The 13,506-nt window shown below is 46.0% G+C and overlaps 1 protein-coding gene across 15 annotated transcripts in view; it reads right to left on the bottom strand.

Moving 5' to 3' along the window:
* rbm47 (RNA binding motif protein 47) overlaps positions 1 to 13,281 on the bottom strand; it is a 58,130-nt gene extending 44,849 nt beyond the window's left edge. For 5 of the 15 annotated variants that reach the window (XM_057843136.1, XM_057843135.1, XM_057843138.1 and 2 more), the window contains exons 1-2: positions 13,059 to 13,280; positions 12,423 to 12,588 (exon numbers count right to left, since the gene is read on the bottom strand). The gene's annotated coding sequence lies outside the window, so the exon portion shown is untranslated. The other 10 variants (XM_057843140.1, XM_057843139.1, XM_057843134.1 and 7 more) reach the window with 9 other exon arrangements.
* Positions 13,282 to 13,506: the final 225 nt, after the last annotated feature.

A 13,506-nucleotide genomic window follows, 5' to 3' on the forward strand; every position in this document is an offset into this window, starting at 1 on the left:
ATGATCCCACACCTGCAACTCAGACAACTATCCCATTGTGTGCAGTAACAGGTATGCTACTAAGAGATTGGTCAATCAGGTGCATCGTGTGTGTGTGTGCACGAGTGAGCAAGCTAACATGTCTTCTCCTGATCTAAAACTACACATAATACGAAAATATACATGGAAGAAAACACATACAAGGCTAAAAAAGCAGTTTCTACTCTTGCACCCCTCTTTAAAGTAAAGTGCTGTATTTTAAGCCAAAAGAAATGTGTTCGATAGAACAATATATCTATATGTATGCTGCCATATCAGTTTCATGACGCATTAAGCCCACAAACTATTTTTAATTTTTCCGTTTTACCCTAGAGACCCCCGTTTACAGACACCGCGCAACCACTTTTGTTTCAACCCAGCCATAAAATGAAGGTAAGTAATTATATTGGGGCTGTCAAATTTATCGCGTTAACGGACGGTAATTAATTTTTTAAATTAATCACGTTAAAATATTTAACGCATATAACACAGGTGTGGAACGACCCACTCACTCATTTAAAATTTTTTTTGTTTTTTAACCTGTCCTGTTCAGCTGTTTGACACGGAGAATGGAAGTGTAAGTGCCCGGATAGTCTGAACAGTTTTAATGTTTCACATTGAGAGTCTGACATACTCCCATTGTGATCATTCAACATACCTCCTTTATTATGACAGAGCAGCGAACAGGACGGGGTTATGGGGGAACAGAAAAAAAGAAACACAAGAAAGAAAAGAAACACAAACAACAACAAGAAATACATTGAACGCCTAACTACACTAACTACTAACTACTAATATGTTGGTGCTATCATCTGTTAAATGTATTTCCGGTTGACACCATGTGGGGGGCCTGTTGACCAGGGAAAGAGGGGGAAGGAGGTGGGGAAGTCTATAAGCTAAGTGATAGAAAGGGGTAGAGTGTACACAAATCATCTCTGAGTTCTAGAACCCAGTAATGATGTGAATCCCTTGTGAGTGTAAGCCCGTTGGCGACCGACCCTACGCCGCCCCATTGCCAATCCCGGCACCGGGACCCCCTGCCCGAGCGCGCCCAACCACGTCCAGCCGCACGTTGGACGTGGCAGTGACGATGAATAGGCAGTGACTCAAACTCAACAGGAAATGACCTGAAAATGCCCTAAAATGAAAAGCAAGTGACCTGTAAATGCCCCGAAAATCGGACCAAATGACTGAGAATGCTCTGGTTTTGAATGAACGAATGTTCCCAGTCTAAATGGATTGGGCACCGTCAATGGCAGCCGTTTTTTCCCCCTTTTTTTTAATTGACACCTTTTTAAAACGATATCTCGATTCTAGACAGGAGCATATCGATAACCTTTTGGGATACAAAGGACCACGATATATCACCATTTCAATATTTTGTCACACACCTATCACACATGCATCTAGGACAATTTTGAAAGTTGGCCAAATTGGGGGTCTCAGAGCAGAACTTCAAGTCACCTGAGAGTTTTCTGCCATTTACTTCAGAAAACACTCGGGTGACTTGAAGTTCTGCTCTGAGACCCCCAATTTGACCAAATTTTAAAAGTGTCCGAAATGCATGTGTGATACATCATTTGAAAGCTGAAAATCTCAATTTTCTGGGGGAACAAAAATTTTGAACAGGAAGGCATTAATTTTTTTTTTTTTTTTTTTTAACAGCAAAACCCTAATTGGAGGCGAGAACACACGAGAGCAGATTTAAAGACGCCACGATTTTAACGAGATATTATCGCTTACCTACCTTGTTTCGATCCAAAAACTCCATGTAGCATGTATCACAGGGTCAAGACACAGCTGTGAATGGCCACAGCCAGATTTTTTTATTTTTATTTTATGGGTGAAACATGGTGATATAACAAGGGTCGCGATGCAGAAATCGCAGACAAAAAGAGTTGAAATTTTCTTTTTCATATAACGTATATTTCGGACTATAAGTCGCAGTTTTTTTCATAGTTTGGCTGGGGGTGCGACTTATACTCAGGAGCAACTTATGTGTGAAATTATTAACACATTATGATATCATTTCACATGTTATTTTGGTGTTTTGGAGTGACACTGATGCTTTGGTAAACTTGTTAGCATGTTCTTGATGCTATAGTTATCTGAATAACTCTTTATAGCTATGTTACGTTAATATACAGTCCACGTCTGCATTTCGTTGTTCATGCTTCATGTAACATTTTTATTTTAAATTGCCTTTCAAGATGACATATCTGTTCTATGTGTTGGATTTTATCAAGTAAATTTCCCCCAAAAATGCGACTTATACTCCGGTGTGACTTATATATGTTTTTTTCCTCTTCGTTGGGCATTTTATGGCTGGTGCGACGTATAGTCTGGAAAATACGGTAGTTACCCTTTTAAACGTTATTTTTCAATTTTTTTTGTTTTGTTTGGATCGATTATTTATCATCTAACATATCGGGGAAAATGCGACAGTAACAAAAAAAAAAAAATACAATCAAACGATAGTTATGAGGTAGATATCCGTGACTTTTTTACAGACGCCAAATTTTTTATTGTGACGTAATTCGTTTAAAAGTTTAAAATATGCGAGTGAATAATTTTTTTAGGTCGTTTTTTTCTTTTTAACTAAAATTTAGACATCAATTAATGATTCTATGCTAAAAATTACACACATTTTGAAAAATTTAATTACTTACCTTCTTTTTACGGCTAGGTTGAAATAAAAGCGGTTGCGCGACGTTTGTAAACGGGGTTATTTAGGGTAAAACGGACAAATTAAAAATAGTTCGGAGGCTTAGTGCGCCATGAATCTGCTATGGCAGCATATAGACATGTTGTTCTATCAAACACAACAGTTCTTTTGACTTAAAATACAGCAGTTTATTTTAAAGACGGTTGCAAGAGCAGATACTGTTTTTTCAGTCTTGTCTGTGTTTTCCGCCATATACTGGACTGTCTCAGAAAATTAGAATACACAATATTCTAATTTTCTGAGACAGTCCTGTATATTGTTCTATGTAAAGGACGTCAGCCAAGGTCGGCCCCCACATTTTTACCACGCCAAATCTGGTCCCCTTTGCAAAAAGTTTGGACACCCCTGCTTTAAATGGTGGATTAATGTACAGGACTGTCTCAGAAAATTAGAATATTGTGTATTCTAATTTCCTGAGACAGTCCAGTATAAACCAACTAAACACATTGTGAAACAAAGCATGATAACATAGCGTTAGGAGCATGGAGGAGGTTCAGCTGTGTCACTACACACAGGTGGCCTGGGTTACGCAGGGGTCAAAGGGCAGACGATGCAAGACGGGAGCACGCGGGGAGAAGGGCTGTTGTTGCAGCTTTCACAATGGGTGGAGGTCACCTCTTCACACATGCGCAAACCGCAGCATTCACAGCAAGCGTTATATTATGAGCTGGATGAAAGAATATTCGCAGGGACGATATCATCCTCAAAACTGGACTATAGGCCAGAAACATCAGTGAACATAACATAATTTGAATTTTAAAATGACAATTTTCGATGACATGGTAGAAAAAAAAGAACTAATATGAATATTTTTCTTGGCTTAGTGCCAATTACTGTCTTTGATACAACATATTAAACTTTTTTTTTTTTTTTTTAATGGGAAAATGTATTCCTTCAACTTTATTCCTTAAAGCTACATCGCACTGGTGTCTAATACTCGTTTGAACATTAGAGCTACTGATGAGGTTGGGAGGGTGGGGGTCCAACAGAGGGGAAAGAATGCCCCCATTGTGCTTTCCAGGTATGTGTGTGTTTGTCACAAACAGAGAGAACAGTGCTGAGGAAAGATCAGATCTTACAGCTAATTTCATCAACGACACAATAGTACCAACAAGTTCCTTCCTTCAAAGTCACACTATTCTCTCAGTGGGCAACTTCTGCAGGAGTCTTAGTAGATTAGGTTTACGGCTTTGTCACAATCACACACATGCACACAAGACTTAGTGTTCCGTTTCCCATCGTGAACATGAGACGGTCATGTGACAGTCATGTGACATACAGCTGTTATGATGATTGTTTTAAATGATGATAACTATAAACTGTACAGTACATACACCTCATTCACACTCCTGTTTCTTATAAAACCAACTTCTCTTATTTTCAGTTTGAAACTGGATATGACTCAATGGCAAATGCTGATAACGTGCGTAGGATAAGAGTCGATATGAATTCCTGTCATGAACGACTTTTGAAAGTAGAGTAGCAATCCAGTCCGAAGAGATATTTCCTCTCTTTGTGATTGAGAAAATAATCTGCCTTCAGGTCTGACCAGTACTTCGGCACAACCGACACACACGTATACTTTCAACTATTGACAGTACTCACAAGGAAGTTGGCCTTAATTCGGGATGGAGGATAGACACGTTTAACTGCACACATACGCAAAAGGAAGTGTAAGCCACTTTTCATTTCAAGTTTCAGCCTAAAATGACACAAAGAAGTAGAGAGCCTGAAAAGCTTGAAAGCAAATAAAGGTTATTTTTGGTCTTTCATTTCATATTTTAACATAAAGTTGATTGTTTATATTTGATTGAGGATACCAAAGCCCCTTTCACATATACCTAAACTAAGCCTGTCGCAATATGCAATAATTCCATTTATCGCACGATAAATAAAAATGAAGGCGGTAATTTTTCCGCTGCGAAATATCGCCCCGCGTGCACGTGTGTTCGCGTGTGCTGCGGACGTGCTGTTAAAAGTTGCTGTTTAAAAAAAAAAAAAACTAAACAACAAATATAATCGTTTGTTTTTTGTTTTTTTTCAGAGCATTAAATCGAAAATCGTGTCCCCCGTATCGAAAATCGTATCGAACCGTGACTTAACCGTATCGTTGCATCCCTATGGAACACCATTGCAGAAGCTATTAGGGGAAACGTTTTCATTTGCCTAAATGCCTAAGTTATTAAGTGCAATTATATTTTTTTTCTTGAAAAACAAATTTTATTTATTCTGTGTTTCTGTGCGGTATTAATATTGTTGTCGTTTACTTAAGAGGCACGGTTTATTGTTTTTAGTTGTGATTTCTTAAAAAGTATTGTTGAATTTAAGAGTAAATATTTATCGCGTTTAAATGGGTGTGCTTGATCTATTAATATATACTGTATTCTCACTGTGTTATTGGAAATTGGTTTTTAAAAAAATGGGGGGGGGGGGGGCGCAATAATATCGCACATCGCACTAATTCATGAGATAAATTATCGCACACTAAAATTTGTTATCGCCACAGGCCTAACCTAAACACCGTTAAAATCCTGGGATTTAGTAAGCCTTGTGTGTGAAAGCAATTTCCCGGGTTGACTGACACGTAGATTACGCAGACATTTAACGGGTCGTCTTAGTATTATGTCCGGGGAAGAGAGTCCATCATCCATCTTTGGAAACGGAGGGATGAGTTCACGGGTTTATTAAATACATACAAAAATACATACAATCGCGGAAAACTGGAAATAACATAATGGGTCCGTGACAGTACTGTCGGTCGACTGGGATCTATAATATTAACCTCAGCGGTAGGCTGAGAGTTGATATGACCACAAAATAAATACACTCAAATACCAGCACAATGTAGAAGATTTCAAAACAAGGGCGACAGACAAACACGCTAGCAAATGCACGAAATTCGAGAGTACGAGGTGTCAAATGGCGCCCAGCAAGTTAATATTTTGGCATCCTTCTCTTGGATCACCTGGGCTTAAATACAGTCTTGATGAGCTTGAATTGGCTGCAGGTACGACGTCGGGAACACTCCCACAACCGGCTCTGTTACAACACACGATCTGACCGACAGACTGTGACAGCCGATGCTGACCAAAAATGACGTAATATCCAGCTTATTAAATCGCCCCCCCCCCCCCCAACTCCGCACAGAGAGCTAAGAGACTCAAACCCGATATAAATCAAGCCACTATCACAACACAAACAACCCGGTTTATTCCCGGGACATTTCCCCATGTGTTAAATCCCGCGTCACCTTACAAGGGAATTTACCGGGATATAAGTGTCGCGTTCTGCTGCTTGTCAGAATTTGTTTTTGTTGCAGAGCCGGCTGTGGGGGCGTGCCGACGTCGCACCTGCAGCTAATCCCTGCTCGTCAGCTATAGCATATAAACGCAGGCTATCCGGGAGAAGAACGCCGAGATATTTCCCTTGCTGGTCGCCATTATCACGTACTGCTTTCGAGTCGCTTCGTATTTGCCTTCTAGTTCGTCGGACGTCTTAGTTTTGTGATCCTCTACCTTGTGCAGGTATTGAGTGTATTTTTGTTTGTCTTTTTGGCTCTCTGCCCTCCGCTCGGTTTTCGCGTTTTTGATCCCCGTCGACCTATTTGTCACGGACCCCTTTTGTTATCCCCTTTTTACCGCGTTCGCGTGTTTTTTTTATTTGTGATTAATAAATCCCCGAACGCTTCCCCTCTGTTGTCTGTTTTTTGGGTTCAATCTTGTTCTCCGCATCCGCGGATCATAACAGAATATCTCGGCCATAAAATGGACCCCGCAGACAGCAAGCGCATTGCCCAGGCGTCTTCGGACCCGAGGCAGCACGCTATCCCACACGATCGTGTTCTCCATGAGATCATGTCGGCGTTGAACGCATTAACAGCTAACATGTGCTCTCTCGAGGCACGGGTCGACAGAGTTTGTGCTTACCGTGACCGTCCCGCTTCACCCGCTACCGCGGCGTCAGTGCACTTTCCCCCCGTGGCGCCGTCCGCCCCGACTTCCACTCCTTTACGTGAGCCAAACATTCCGCACCCGCCACGCTACGATGGGGAACCCGGCTCGTGCGGGCTTTACGTGAGCCAAACATTCCGCACCCGCCACGCTACGATGGGGAACCCGGCTCGTGCGGGCTTTTTCTGCATCAGTGTTCACTAGTTTTTGATCAACAACCCCACACATACTCCTCCGATAGATCCAGAGTCGCTTTCGTCATGAGCCTTCTTACCGGAAAAGCGGCAGCGTGGTCCATGGCGACCAGCAACCAGTCCCCCGAAGTTCGTAACTGCTTTCCTGATTTCGTCGAGGAAATGAGGAGGGTTTTCGATCACCCCATTCGGGGTAAAGAGGCTGGGAGTCGCCTGCTAGACTTAAATCAGGGCAAACTTTCCGTCGCAGACTATTCGGTGTCCTTCCGCATTCTCGCAGCTGAGAGCGGCTTTGATGACGCGGCTTTACGCTGTATATTCCGGAGGGGGCTAAATCCGCAGGTGAAGGACGAACTAGCCTCCCGCGATGAAGCGGTGGATTTGGAGGATTTGATTGGACTTTCGGTACGTTTGGACAATCGACTTCGGGAGCGGGAGCGCGAAAGAGGCGTGGAGTGGCACGGCCGGTCAACAGGCGCAGTCATCAGGAGGGCTGCCCCAGCGGCGCGCATTGCGGTCTCCCATCCGGCTTCCCTTTCTTCGTCGGACCCTGAGTGGCAGCCACCGACTGAGGAGGAGCCTATGCAGCTCGGCGGGAAGAGTCTCACCACAAGGGAGCGTCACCGACGCATGGCATCGCGGCTCTGCTTGTACTGCGGTGAACCCGGCCATCACGTCGCTTCCTGTCCCACGAATCCCCGTGCAGCCCCCGGCGGCCATCTTGCCCAGGTACCGACGTCAGATAGTGGCCACGCAGCGAGGCACTTCCCCTCCAGTGGTACACCACCGCCTCAATGTGAGTACTCACACATGGCTACTAAGACTGCCAAACCGCTCAAGAACACAAGACTACAATTGCCCGGGATTATTACGGGAGGGAAACGCAGTTTTAAGGTAACTGTTTTGGTAGACTCGGGGGCTGACGACTGTTTCGTGGATTATTCTGTTATAGATACACTTGGTGGTTCCCTGATTAAATTGAAGGAGCCTCGGGAGGTACGGGACCTTAACGGGGACTTGATTTCCACCATAACACATGAGACCGACATTCTCACCTTGGTGGTATCTGGTAATCATAGTGAGCGTCGGCCATTTTTTGTCATGCCCACCAAACTGGCTCCGGTTGTTCTTGGTTTAACCTGGCTAAAGCAGCATAATCCAGACATTGACTGGGAGGTCCCCAGGATAAATAATTGGAGTGTCCATTGTCACTCGCATTGCTTGCGTGCAGCCTCATCTTCCTCGGGAGCGTCTGTGACTCGTAAACCACATTCGATTGACTTGTCTTTAGTGCCCACTGAATACCATGACTTCAAGTTGGTTTTTAGCAAGGACCTAGCACAGTCGCTTCCACCACATCGCCCCTATGATTGTTCTATTGATCTGATTCCCAATTCTAAGATGCCCTCCTCTAGACTGTATCAGGTGTCCAAACCGGAGCAGGCAGCCCTGAACGAGTATATAACATCGTCTCTTGCGGCCGGGCTAATCAGACCATCCAAATCCCCTGTGGGGGCTGGTTTCTTTTTCATTGATAAGAAAGATAAATCGCTCCGCCCATGCGTTGATTATAGGGGCCTTAATGAAATAACTGTTAAGAACAAGTACCCCCTACCTCTCCTGGACGCGGCATTCGCACCTTTGCAGTCCGCAACGTTTTTCACGACTCTAGACTTGCGCAACGCTTACCATTTGGTGAGGATAAGGGAAGGGGATGAGTGGAAAACTGCGTTTAACACCACTATGGGCCATTTCGAGTATTTGGTTATGCCGTTCGGACTAACGAATGCGCCGGCGGTGTTCCAAAACCTGGTTAACGACGTGCTCAGAGATATGATCGGCCGGTTTTGTTTTGTATACCTTGATGACATCCTTGTTTTCTCCAGAGACCTCGATGAGCACAGACAGCACGTTCGGCTGGTCCTACAGAGGCTGCTCGAGAACCGCTTGTATGTTAAAGCTGAGAAGTGCAAGTTTCATGCTCAGTCGGTCCAGTTTCTGGGGTTCATTGTGGAGAAGGGCCAGTTGAGAGCAGATCCAGCCAAGATCCAGGCTGTGGTCGAGTGGCCTTCTCCGACAGCAAGGAAGCCCTTGCAAAGGTTCCTCGGGTTTGCCAACTTCTATCGGCGCTTCATTCGTAACTACAGTCAGAAGGCCGAACCTTTGACAAGGCTTACATCCATCAAAGTTCCGTTTGAATGGACCCCAGAAACTGAGACTGCTTTTATGGCACTAAAACAGGCCTTTACGCGTGCCCCTGTTCTCACGCACCCGAATACTGATTTGCCGTTTGTTGTTGAGGTGGATGCCTCAGATTCAGGAGTGGGGGCGGTCCTGTCACAACGTTCCCCAGTCGACCAGAGGGTTCACCCTTGCGCCTTCTTCTCACGTCGTCTCAGTCCCGCCGAACAAAACTACGACGTTGGTAACCGGGAGCTGCTGGCCATCGTCCTGGCGCTACAGGTATGGAGGCACTGGTTGGAGGGAACGTCAGAGCCATTCCAAATCTTTACAGACCACAAGAACCTGGCATACATCAGGGCAGCCCAACGGCTGAACTCCCGTCAAGCGCGCTGGGCCCTCTTCCTCACCCGCTTCAACTTTACCATTACGTACCGCCCGGGGTCTCGCAACACAAAGCCGGATGCCCTGTCAAGGATCTTCAGCCCTGTTCACCACGAGTCCGTTCCGGAGCCTATTGTGCCTGCAGTCCAGGTGGTGGGAGCACTACAGTGGGAGGTGGAGAGGAAGGTCGCCAGGTCGTTGCAAGACGGGGCTGTACCAGTCGGGTGCCCCAAGGACAGACTGTTCGTGTCTCAGGAACACAAATCAGAGGTCCTACAATGGGGACATGCCTCGAAGGTAGCCTGCCACCCAGGGGTCTCACGGACCCAATTCCTGATCTCCCAGAAGTTCTGGTGGCCTGGGATGAAAGACGATATCCGGGCATTTGTTGTTGCTTGCTCAGTGTGTGCCCGCAACAAGGCATCCCATTGTGCCCCCTCTGGTCTCCTGCGCCCACTACCGATACCGTCCCGTCCATGGTCTCACATTGCGTTGGATTTCGTCTCGGGTCTTCCTGTCTCCCAAGGAAAAACCGTGGTGCTGACTGTCGTCGACAGATTCTCAAAGATGGCACACTTCATACCTCTGCCTAAGCTGCCTACCGCTCTAGAGACTGCAAAATTACTCGTAAGGCATGTCTTCCGCATCCATGGCATTCCTACGGACTTGGTGTCTGACAGGGGCCCGCAGTTCGTGTCGCAAGTATGGAAGGCCTTCTGCAAAGCCATGGGGGCCACAGCAAGCTTGTCATCTGGGTACCACCCTCAGACGAACGGCCAGACTGAGCGGGCAAACCAAGATCTTTCAGCTGCTCTTCGGTGCGTGTGCCACCAGCACCCGTGTTCCTGGTCCTCCCACATCCCCTGGGTGGAATACGCACACAACACGCTCGTCAGCACGGCCACAGGTATGTCGCCTTTTAAGACCGCATATGGCTACCAGCCTCCTGTGTTCCCTACTCAGGAGTCGAACGTCTCCATTCCGTCGGTGCAACAACACCTGAGACGAGCCCATAGAGTCTGGCGGGACGCTCGTGCAGCACTTTCGAGAACAGCAGTGCGCAACCAGCAGTTGGCTGATCGTTTCCGGAGACCGGCCCCTCAGTACCAGCCGGGGCAAAAGGTGTGGCTCTCGACTAAGGACTTGAACATCGCTGGGGTCACCAAGAAGCTGGGTCCCCGTTTCATTGGACCGTTTGAGGTGGAAAAGGTTGTCAACCCGGTGGCCGTGAAGTTAACGCTCCCTCCGTCCATCAAGATTCATCCGGTCTTCCACGTCTCCCTGCTGAAGCCTGTCTCCCTCAGCCCTCTATGTCCCCCGGAATCACCTCCTCCACCTCCACGCCTGATCGACGGTGACCCGGTCTACACCGTGAGGTCCATTTTAGACTCCAGGAGGAGGGGCAGGGGGGTTCAGTATCTGGTCGACTGGGAGGGCTACGGCCCTGAGGAACGTCAATGGGTCCCCCGCTCCTGGATCCTGGATCCCTCAGTCATCCGCGACTTTCATGCGCGCTGTCCCGGGAAGCCAGGTGGGTCGCCAGGGGGCGCCCTTTGAGGGGGGGTACTGTCGCGTTCTGCTGCTTGTCAGAATTTGTTTTTGTTGCAGAGCCGGCTGTGGGGGCGTGCCGACGTCGCACCTGCAGCTAATCCCTGCTCGTCAGCTATAGCATATAAACGCAGGCTATCCGGGAGAAGAACGCCGAGATATTTCCCTTGCTGGTCGCCATTATCACGTACTGCTTTCGAGTCGCTTCGTATTTGCCTTCTAGTTCGTCGGACGTCTTAGTTTTGTGATCCTCTACCTTGTGCAGGTATTGAGTGTATTTTTGTTTGTCTTTTTGGCTCTCTGCCCTCCGCTCGGTTTTCGCGTTTTTGATCCCCGTCGACCTATTTGTCACGGACCCCTTTTGTTATCCCCTTTTTACCGCGTTCGCGTGTTTTTTTTATTTGTGATTAATAAATCCCCGAACGCTTCCCCTCTGTTGTCTGTTTTTTGGGTTCAATCTTGTTCTCCGCATCCGCGGATCATAACAATAAGTGTGAAAGGGGCTCAAGAGTTTTCCTCTCAAACGGTTTAATTAAATAAGGGATAAAAAAAAATGAGATATAAATAGTAAACACTACTGATATCATCATCATGTGTCATAAATTCATTCACTGCCATTTACGGCAATAGAATCCATGTCATCACTGTCAACCCTCCCGATTGTAATGTAAAAATATATGTATGTGCAATTTCGCTGTCAATGGCAGCAAATATGTTAATAGCTCTTAAGACAACTCCTTGCACTCTTTCGCTTTCAATTTCGTCGAGAAGACGCCTACAATTAAAAAATATTTAAACTTAAAATTTGACAAGGTTTATGACCAATTTAGTATGTGATGTATAATCTACTGCTATACTACAAGAGTGCCACCAACCATTTTTAAAAACTTTTTTTGTCTTAAAAACATTTTTAAAAATGAACCAAAGATGAAAATGACATAATGGAGCAGCTTTTTTCCATTAATATATCAAAATGAAAATTAATAATTTTCTCAGATGCGATCACCTTGCTTATCCAACATCCCAGTGACCTTCACGAATGACTCAAATGTGGCCCGTCACATCCACATACATGCCAAACAAGCCAATCTCGTTTGTACATCAACAAGATGGCCAAGGCTAATGTGGCGCCCTGCTTAACCAGCTTTGGAAAAACAGACGCACAAAGATGACGAGACAAGACAAAACCAAATCACGCACACGCACCCAAGCATACCCACGCACACACACTTCAGCACAAATAAACACAGTCGCTGTCCATAACCTTGTATTGAAGGTTAAAGCTGCAGCTGGGTCAATGTGAACACTTAACCAGCTGAAAAAATGCCCTTCTAGATACCCACTGTGTGCATTTCTATCAACCAGGTGAAAAAACAGTCAAGTCTCTAAATAAGTTTAACAGTCCATCACTGTGACACCAACCTGGAAGATGACGCGATGTATCGTCTCGTGTACTTTTGAGTTTCTTCTGCCAACGTTTTTGGGCCAGCAGTCCGGGGGTCACGTTCTCATTTTCCCTTCCTAGTAGTTTTCAGCTTGGCTGTCAATTTCTGCGTGGTGTCTCCTTCGCTGTCAAGGCGCCTCCTGTCTTCAATGACAGGCCCCCCACCAACACCAGGAGCACAATCAGAAATGTTCTCTAGCACTGCTCACATTCAAAGGCTCAAACACGCGTACTGAAAAAGAGGACAAGCCAGAGTTTCTGTTCCTCTTTTGGGTGTTTTAGAGGATTCTGACTCAGATCCTCTGCTTCCCTCTACTTCAGTCACGGCACCACTTCTTGTAGACGCAACAGCAGGAGACAAGAACAGAAAGAAGGGGGTATTACAACCCACATGCTCTTCAAACAGAGGAGAGAGGGAGTGTAGAAGGTTAAGGAGGGAGAGATGGAGGGAGTAAAGGCAGCAGTAATTAGTGAGCCTGTACCTGACTCTCATTGACATAAGCCCCACATTCCTCGGAACTGAGAGGGGGTGAGGAAAAAAAGAGGGGGAAAAGTTCCAGCACACTTAATGAACCCCAGGAACCCATCAGAGGACATTTCCACTAGGGACTCACAGAAAGGAGAAAATCTTCCTTACAGCAGACCATCACTTGACTTGTCACTCCAGCTTTCAGGTGGATGTCTCATAAGCACACGTCATCGCAGTCGCACTTCTCCGTCAATCTGTTTTCTGCTCCTGTTCTCGATCCTTCTTTCTCTTTTTCTTGTTTCTACTCTGCACCTGTGTACGGTGTACACACTGGCTGCTTCAGAAAACTCACCAAACCAGAATGGAACTGGCCAAACCCCCAACACCGCTCCCTCCCTTCCCTTAGTGCTATCACTCCGGATGGGAAATGCTATCCTTGTGTGCCAATCTTTGTCCTAGTGTGTGTGCGTGCTAAACGGCAAAAACCTGAATCGCAGTCGCCGGGGCAACATTCCACCTAAGGGCTGCGTACCTTTTAGTACAACTCGTGCACAATGCTGCTTGCCCCAGGTGAGTTTTACACACTCACTGAC

Source organism: Corythoichthys intestinalis, chromosome 8 (assembly GCF_030265065.1).
Source record: "Corythoichthys intestinalis isolate RoL2023-P3 chromosome 8, ASM3026506v1, whole genome shotgun sequence".
Taxonomy (NCBI): domain Eukaryota; kingdom Metazoa; phylum Chordata; class Actinopteri; order Syngnathiformes; family Syngnathidae; genus Corythoichthys; species Corythoichthys intestinalis.